Below are 10,172 nucleotides of genomic sequence, written 5' to 3' on the forward strand. Positions count from 1 at the left end.
TCATTTTATGGTTTTCTGGCAATTTCATAGTTAGAGATTGTACCAATGCAGTTCATCATCTCCAGGAGACAGTTTCTTGAGATATTGGCACTGAGCTTCATTTTCTCCTTCTCGATTGTTTGTGGCAATATTTCTCTGCGCTACTTGCCAGTCTCCTTCAATCGACCTATTGGGGAAACAACTCCCTTCCTCACAACAATATTTTTCATTTATAATAACATGTAAGAGGGAGTCTTCTGTGGTTTATATGGCCTTGGTGCCTGTGGTATTTAGCATTGTTATTGAAAGAAACAGTGAGCCATTATTCCACCTTTTTGGCTTTTTGGTTTGCCTAGGATCAACTGTTGCCAGAGCATTGAAATCAGTTGTTCAGGGGCTCCTGCTTACCTCTGAGGTAGAGAAGCTTCACTCTATGAATTTGCTCATGTACATGGCACCAATTGCTGCGCTGTTATTGCTTCCTGTTACTCTTTTTGTGAAGGGTAATGTATTAGCTATTGCTATTGAAAAAGCCAGAGAAAACACCTTTATCATATTCCTATTGCTTGGAAACATGACCATGACTTATCTTGTGGATTTAACCAACTTTCTTGTTACAAGACATACAAGTGCCCTCACGTTGCAGGTTTTAGGGAATGCCAAGGGCACCACTTATTACATATGATTGCATATACTTGTGTACTCATATAAAGGCTGAGGATTCACTAAGAAAAGCAGCAGACAGTGAGGAAGAAGAGCAGAAGGGCGAGAAGATGAAGGCTGCCACAGCCAAGCTGAAAGGAAAAGCACCCTCAGCCAAGCAGGCTAAGACAGTGCCGACTATTTCTACAGGAAGACAGAGAACTGTTAGCAGACTGTTTCTACAGGAAGTTAGCAGACTGTTTCTACAGGAAGAAAGAGAACTGTTTCTACAGGAAGTTTGAAAAGAGGGAAGCCAAAGTAGAAATCAGTCGAGATGTTAGCCAAAGAAGCCACGAGGGCCATCAAAGATGAGGAGAGAGATTGGTTGCTCAGAGGGTGAGCAACACTTTCAGTAGGGGGGTGATGATGAGCCCCAAAAATGTACAATTATTTGGGCTCATTCAAGCTCCTAATTTGACTTAATCCACCATTCTCATTGGTTTATTGCATGTTTTTTATTATTTTTATGTTAATAGAGTGAATTTGGTTAGTCATTATGCCAACAAGTCTAATGGGTGCTTTGTGTATCCTTTTTGGTCAACTTGGGGACAAAATTGAAGGTCTTAATGAGCACTTGGCAGCCAAATTCGTGGGAGAACAAGCTAGAGGATTTGTAGGAAGGTGTCCCCTTCATCTATGGGCCCTTACCTCGAATTCTCCACCATCAGCTCGGAGTTCAAGGGCCACCGAATCAATCAGCACAAGGGCAGCCAAGCAAGTCAAGTAGGACTGCTGTTAACTCAAAGTTTTGGGCAGCCGAGTCCCTAAAGTTTAGGAGGACTCTTGGGTCCTTAATTTGTATAAATAAGAAGGCTTAGGGCCTCATTTTGGTTAGCCAGGTTAGCCGGTGGATGTTAGCTAGTTAGCCAGTAGATAGTAGCTAGTAGTTAGTCATTTCATAGCCTTGTTGGAGTCATTTTGTAATTCGATTTGTATGCAATAGATTAGCTTTGCTTTCAGCTCATTCTCAAGCTCTCCTTGTGGATAGTTTTGATGTAACTCTTCATTCTTGATTAATAAAGATGAATTCAGCTTTGCACCAGCTCTAAATATCTCTTGGGAGGCTGTAGCTCTTGGGGTTGGGCCCATCTCAAGTGCCCAGTACCTCCCCTGTTTATCTTTATGTGTGTTTGCTGCGTTCTTAAAATAAAATATGCTCTTTAGATCTTGCTTTGTTATTTCGGTTGTTTTTGTTGGTTAAAGTAGCTTTTTATGTCTGGGAATCGATTGGTAGGAGTTTGTCATGCATTTAGATCTTTCGGAATGTTCTTGCTCACGTGATGTACATGGTTCTCTTTCCAAACGAGGCTGTTGTTTATTCATTTCATTGATAGTTAGATTAAGTTAGCTAGGACTTAGTTTGTTTGCAAGAATTCATTGATTCGGTTGAATGTGCATTGTGCAGGGCATCTCTATCACTCACTCACATGGTCAAGCTTCATCAGAGTCATCTGATTCATCCCATATCTAGGCTTCTCGCTTCACACCCATCCTCTTGCCCACGTAACCCTACCTTCTTCTCCATTGTTGTCTCAACTACCTTAAAGCCAAATCAGCCTTCCACATATCATCTCACCACTCCATCCATCAGTTCCTGGGTCACTTCAGACCCCCATCCTACCTCCATAACCATCCATGCATCTTCCATCAATCACCCATCCTCAAAAATCCCATTTCGAAACATCCTGTAGAAGAATTACAGAACTTCCTGTAGAAACCCCTGCAGACTTCCTGTAGAAGTTCATAAACACAGTTGCATGGCATCCAGACTTTGTGAAACTCTCAGAAAGAATGTTAGGGATCCCTTAGACCCTCTCTGTACCGTCCCAACCTTTCCCAAAGCATTTCATCCCTTGATCCATCCCTGCACAATGGAAAACTAGTTAGAAGCACATGCATGATAATTTCAACAACTTAAGCAAAAATACAAAAAGATGTTTTCTTCAGATAGTGATAACTTAGACACATGCATTTTACCTTCCTAGAAGTAATGGCATCTCTTTTCGTATTTTGCATTCTTTCCTTTGCATCAGTAGGACGAGTTGGTAGAATTAGGGTTTTCTAGGGTTTGCATTTCTTGTTGGCTTTCAGTTTCTTTCCGCAAGTAGATTAGCTTCCTTTGAGTTAGCTTTCGTCCATCAGTTAAAAAGCTTCTTCTAAGAGCTCATAGAAGTTGGCTTGAGCCCCTAGCGGACTTGTGCCAACTGACCAAGTGACAGCTGCGGTAAGAGCTAGTACTTGTGCATACAGCACCGTCACTTCCAAGTTTGTTACGAACTACCGGGTTGATAAAATTAAAGAAGGGAGTTCCAGGAGTTGTAGCATTATTGCTACAATACTGGGGCCCACCACACTCTGCAGTGTTCACGACTCTAGTGCTGTCTTGTTAAAATTGTTGTCGTGCCTTCTATTATTCAAGGGTTACCCATTTGTTTCCTCCATCAACCGATCAAACATATCCTTTCATCATGCCCTCTGTTGTTTAGAACCAAATGCTCGAAAGATTCCTCAAAAAAAAATCATTCTTGTCCTGTTTCATGTCAATTGATGTAGGATACATTATTTCCTACCTTTCGACAAGTTCCTTCCTATCGACTTCAACACTCTATCTAGGAAGATAACCTAGAAACACATTCATTGCCTTGGTACTTGCAAACATTAGTGGCAAGTTGCCTTGTGCTTGGTGAGGGGTTCTCATTATTGGCTCTTGATTAAGCGATTCTATGGTTGTTCGATGAAAAAGACATCTTTCACACTCGCTAGTTTGTATTGTGCATCTTGGAGACCATCACCATTATTGGTGGCCTTCTCACGTCTGTTAACGATCTCCATTATTGGCCGGTAATCAGATGATTTCATGCATGTTCGACATCAATGCATATATTCTCATGTATCGATCTATGCTGTTTGGTGAAGCGGAAATCAAGGCCTTGGGTAGAGGTTTGCATAATTCAGCCTTGTTTCCTCTCCCAAGGTGCGGATATTGTTTTTTGGAGACAGTTGTTTCAGGATGATTCTATTATGAAAATGGATCCGCATTGTGCTTACCGGGTGGCCAGTATCGTAATATCTCTTTTGAGAAGATTACTCTAACATAGCTACTAAGCATGGGAATGCCTGAATCAGGACATGATTTTAGCAGTTTTATATATATGTGTTGTATCAGGTTTCCCTTGTCGCCTGAGGTTTCTCTCTCTCTACATTTTGATAGGAAAAATTACAGTTTCAGTAAAGTATTTCTACCATCATCTCTGCCTCTGATCTCATACTTTAGGGGGCATCTATTATACAACAAAATGACCTCCTCATCAACTCAGAGGTGAAAGACATGATTACTGAAGCAAAGACCACAATTGCAGGCCTTGATTCCACACTAATTCTGGTTGCACACTGAAAGCCTGCTTTATAAATCTTGTTACCGAGCGTAAAGGTGCGTTAGCGACCCTACTAACTCAAGTTGTTAGACCAGTGGTAGCATTAGTGAAACTAAGGGAAGTTCAGTGGGTGAAACCAACGAATGGACTCACAAATATCTAGATATTTATCCCTAAATTTGCTCAAGAAAAGCAAGGAAATTTCCAAAAATCAAACTATTTGGGGAAATTCCAATTTGAAAAAGGAGGCAAATGGGAAAGAGATACAAAGTAGGGAAAGTTCATTGCTCTTGCCCTAGCGAAATCTATGAGGAACTTGGCAACCCTAAACTGATTGCTATATAAGTAGTGAGAGGGTCATTGTGAAAAAGGTCAGAGCATTTAAAAGGATAGTCTACTAAGTTGTTGTGAACTGTCACATACTTGAAGAAGTGAGCTGAAAGAGAGATAGAGAGAGAAGCAGAAGGGGCAAGGGAAGCCTAATACAATAGATGGTTGTAATCACTCTTTTGTTATTAATACAGAACTGCAATTGCGTTCGCTACTCCATGATGTCAGTAACCTTGTTCATTAAGCTGTTCATTCGATACTTATTTAGATGAGTAGTTTATTTGTATGAAAATGGATGTTCATTGTGCATTCATATATTGGTTTTCAAGGTTGTATGCAGTGATTGTGTTTGCCTTTCCTTTGTGGAGGAATTGATTTGGAGCCGACTTTGAAGGAGTTCTTCTTGGCTACATTGACATCTCCAAACAAATATAGAAGGAGACTTGAGGTAATCCTCTTTCCATACTTTGTTAATTGACATTGATAGATGGACATGTGTATAACTTGGTAGCTTCTGCAGATAATCTTACAGTCCGTCAAAGGTCCCGGGAATGCCTCTGAGGGTAGTTTTCATTCTCCACACACCGTGCATTTTACCCGATAGCACAGAAGGAACATCATGAGATCCCTTTCCTTTCCTAGGAGCTGTAGATTTAGAGTCCCTCCATAAGTTCCCTTCCTTTTTGCATTTCCATCACACCTTTACATGCTTTTGTGAAGATTTAGATCTCCCTTGAGATTTAGACCTCTCAATCAAGGACTTTTTTTTGTTTCTATTCTCGGACGTCCTTGTAAAGACAAGGCATCACCATTCTCGCCCTCCATATTTTTCCATCTCATCTCCTCTCATAGCAAGGATGGGACTATTTCATCAAGCTGTAAGGTAGTTGCATTGCTACCTATTACAACAACTAGACTCTCCCATGAATCTCGTAGAGAACACAACAAAATCATGAACTTATCTTCGTTCAAAATTTTAATATCAACATATAATAATTGGCTTACCACAATATCAAAGGTGTTCAGATTCTCTATCACTGATTCTCCATCTTTCATCCTCTCGTTATACAACTTTTTCCATAGGAACAATTTATTTGCCAGAGACTTAGATTGGTACAAAGCCCCAAACTTTTCCCACAAAGCCTTCACTGAAGGTTCCCCTAACACATTCAACAATATTGAATCTGAGACACACAATCGTATTGTGCTCTTTGCCTTACTATCCAACTTCACCCAGTATTCACGTGACATTGATGTCGTTTTAGTACACGGATCTACCATGATCCACTTATCCTTATCCACCATAAAATCCTTCATCTTGAGTTTCCACAACTCAAAACTCTCACCATTAAATTTATCAATCTCTATCTTTCCACTCCTCACCATCTTCTTCCACCACAAGAATCGATCCCATAGATATTCCACTGAACACGGTCTATGAGAGGCCCGAGAAAAACACCTTAGTAGCAAAGGCATCCCCTTGAAGCAGAAACAACTCTTATACTAAATGTAGGTTTTAACCCTGTACAAAAATTACCTGTATAAAAATTCTAAAAAGAGAAAATAAAAAATGGTGAGAACATAAAACGTAAAATATATATACACAGAGATTTTCCCCTAGATCCCAAAACCGGACTATCAAATTGAATTTTCATTATATTCCTTTCAATGTTACAATACATGTATATACATGTCGAAGCATCCATATACCTCATTCCATTAACCCTGGAATAGTACATAACCCTAGTTCCCTTGATTGGATCTACAAAATACCATGGAAAAAAAACCATCATGCCCAAAACCATGTGCGAAATCCATGCACAAAACCATAGGTAGGTATGCCCACCTAATATAAGGTCCAAAAAAAATTCTCAGAGTGCTTCCATGACCCCATGCACGGGGGCTACCGCCCCCCTCCAAACCCCCCAACAATGATTCGATGGTATATAAAAATATTCAAGGTGCGGAGTACCCCCATGACATGATCAAGAGAGAGGGTTTCTCAATCATGATTCTACCCCTCCCAAAACCATGCCACCCCATCCATGTTCCAATCACTCACAAAATTTTTCCTTGTTGGAATCACGATTGTGGTTACACCAAAAATCATAGGTGTTAGTAAAAGGACACAATGAGAGAGTTAAAAAAACCATGAGAGGGAGTTAATCCATGCCTTGGAATACACGCGGAGTGTTGGATTATCGAATACACAACAATCTACCCTAAGTGCGACGTGGGTGTGATTCGAACTTGAGACCTTCGTCTCTAATACCACTTGTTGGAATCATGGTTGTTGTTACACCAAAACCCACAACGCATAGAGTTAACAGACCCATGAGAGGGGCTTAAGACATGTCTACAAACACATGCAGAGCATTGTATTATCCAATGCCCAACATGTATTGCCTATGGCTTATGACTACTAGCATGGTTCATTTCCTTAGTGTGGACAAATGGGATCCATGGCTCCTTGGAAACATATATGTACCACTACTTGAAATCCTGTTCTATGGCCCATTCTACACATGATCACCATAATAGTGGTTCTCATCTCCATTGAGACCTAGGGCTTACACAACCAATCAACCTCACTTGGAGAGCTAATAATGCAACACATTTGGAAAGAGTGGTTCCACTCTTGAACCTTTGCTCCACCATACATATAACTTTTGTATATAACATTATATACATAGATATTAATTTGTTTCTCATATGATTTTTGATAGGCCTATATCACTTCCCTATTTTTGACCATATATATATATACACACACACACACATTGATTCAGTAAGGTTGGTATACAACATTATATAACAAAACATAAAAACCTTTTATATAAAATGTTGTATGCTCATAAACAAATTAAAAACATTATATATATATATATATATATATATATATATATATATATATATATATATATATATATATATATATATATATATATATATATATATATATATATATATATGATTTCCTTCCCCATTGCATAGAAGATAATGGCCTTTGAGGCTAAGATTGAAATTTCTTCATCAAATTTATCCTACCATAACACATATTTAACCTTTATGTGTCCTTTCTCAACACCTATTCTCTTTTCCACACAAATTTTAGCCTAATTTCACCACTATCAATATCATAAAATACTTTTGAACAATCTATAATTCTCTCATTTCACTTATAATTTTGAACTAATCAATCTTAGTGTTGTAACCTAAGGTGTGAAACCAACTTGCAACGTTCCCGGCCTCCTCTTGTGCAATTCTACCACAACAAGGCACTTTAAAACATATGAATTATGTACAAAATAATGATTTCATGAATATCTCTATCTTCATAATCCCAATTTTAACACAAGTACATCATAATTATGACATGCATAGTATAAACCTAAATTAATCGTAATTAAACATTTCATTAACTAGAAACTACACATGTAAGTTGACGAGAATAGAGAGGAATAGTAAATATTTGTACACAAAACCCTAAACTAGGGTTTAAACTATTAATTCTCTAATATATGAAAGAGGCAAAAAACACATGATATTAAACAACATGGAACATAACATCAAATCATTATCTTACCAAGGAAATCCAACTTGTTATGGGATGTAGAGGTTGCACCCTACCATAGACTATGTGGTTCAAGAATTTCAACGAGTGTCACCCATGAGCTCCATAGGAAAAATTGAACTAGAAAACAACCATACATACATTGCCAATGTGCCGACCCAACAGTCATGGATCCAACCATACCCTCTACTTCCCCTAACATTCTACCAAATCCCAAGCTTAAGGTTCATGAGCTAGCATGTGAGGACTAATTTCCAAAACCATAATCCTCCTCAAAGAAATAATAAACATGATAATAATGATGATAATCCATATAATATATATTTATATCACAATATGCTTCTATATGCCATGTGAAGCCACATGGGCCCTAGGTGTCCTGATCGCCAAAACCCCTCTTCAACACCCCATGACTATCACCTTGGAAGAAACCTATTTTATACCATATTATCATAAAAGTATGTACATGAGTTGCATCATATTTACAAATTTGGGAGTCATATTATCATAAAAATATTTACATGAGTTGCGTCATATTTACTAACCTAGCATACATCATATTTACAAACTTGACATCTATGTCTCCACAAGATGGCCTCAAAAATATATAACATAAATACATAGGCATGCATGCCAACATAATAACTCTAGCTTATATATTGTTGGAGCTATTTAAAAAAAAAAAAAAAAAACTTTGGAATGTATGTCATATGTAAGTGTTCCAACCCCCTCTATATGCCCTGAGCAAAGTTCATTTTTAGTCAACAAGTGTTATAGACATTTTTTGGCATTGCAACCCCAATCACAAATGTCCATAAACCAAGGGCTCCTAAGTCCCTAAAAGTGTTGTTCCAACCCCTAAAAGAATAAGGTCAACTGATTACAGCATCTCCCACAAGTTCTCCATGAAAAACTACTCAGAACTGGTCAAAACTGGACCATCTCACCTGCTCCATGGTCAAAGTGCGCTGCATCCCACCTAAATGCACACGTGAGGTGTGATGCATAATGAAAAGCCATTCTATGGGGTGCGAAGGGCGAGAGTGGACAAATGGCAGGGTCAATCTGCAAGGTGGAGGATCATGGAATCTTCCAGAAACTTCTCTTGTGACACTTGCCTCTCTGCATTAAGAGATCATCAATCTCGAAGTGGAATCAAGAACTATCAGAGAGAGGAGAGTAATCAAATCTCAAAAGCTCACTCACCCCCCTTGCAAACATCTATATATGGATCCCTCATCTATATATGGATCCTTCATCCGAGAGATCCGGAGACTCGAATTTTGTATCTTGTAAGGAAGTGATACTCGTTTCTTGTTGTAACATCATAGTGTTGGGTGATCTAAGCTTTTCATGAGGTGAAGAAGGGCTTTCTTCGTGAGAGGATGACGCTAGGTCAAAACAATTGGTTGTAATCCTCTTTGCTATTCTTGATTATTAATAAAGCTATTCAAGTTTTCCTCCACATTCTTGTATGATTGATGATATATGCATTTGTGTGGTCAATATATATCTCATACTATATTGTTTATGATAGTAGATCTATGTTCTTGGATAGTGTTATGATAGTAGATCTATGTTCTTGGATAGTGTTATGCTGCTTTGATTCTACAGGTGCTCTTTGAAGTTGGGTAGACAAAGAAGCGAGTGGCAAAGATCTATCAAAAACAAGACTCTCCTTTGTTCCCCTCTTATCTACTTCTCATAAAGGAAAACGAAAGTGGTTTTAGTTTGTTTGTTTCTAAGGTAGCTACTAGGGACTAGGAGCTATGCATAGACACTAGATTTCCCGATAACAACAAGTTTTGACATTCAATAAATTTTTAAACAAATTCAAAGTTTATTAAAAGTTTATTAAAGCTTTGAAAATAAAAAATAATATTTAATTTTTAAATGTAAATTGGTTTTTTCTAATTGGGAGATGACTATTTTTATATGTTTTTTTTAATTGAATTGTTAAATATAAAAATTATATTAAAGCATAAAAAATCTATAAAAAAATTTATATTCACCAAATGGCATAATAATTTAGAATTTTTTACAATACCATAGGCCAATACCATTGTTAATCAATACAACATTGTCAAAATCTATAACTCTTTTCAAAACCAAAATATTTTATAAATATTTTGATTTAATTTAATTTTATAACAAATTTTAAATTAAAACTTAATACAAGACTCTTAACCATGGGTATTTACCCCATTTCACAA

The 10,172-nt window shown here is 37.8% G+C and overlaps 1 pseudogene; it reads left to right on the forward strand.

Annotated features, from left to right (window-relative positions):
* The first annotated feature begins 247 nt into the window (after window positions 1-247).
* Window positions 248-664, forward strand: LOC149247650 (putative sugar phosphate/phosphate translocator At1g12500 pseudogene; annotated as a pseudogene).
* The last annotated feature ends 9,508 nt before the right edge of the window (window positions 665-10,172 follow it).

Source organism: Pinus tabuliformis, chromosome 7 (genome assembly GCF_031772625.1).
Source record: "Pinus tabuliformis cultivar Carrire ecotype Pingquan chromosome 7, CPIR1, whole genome shotgun sequence".
NCBI lineage: Eukaryota > Viridiplantae > Streptophyta > Pinopsida > Pinales > Pinaceae > Pinus > Pinus tabuliformis.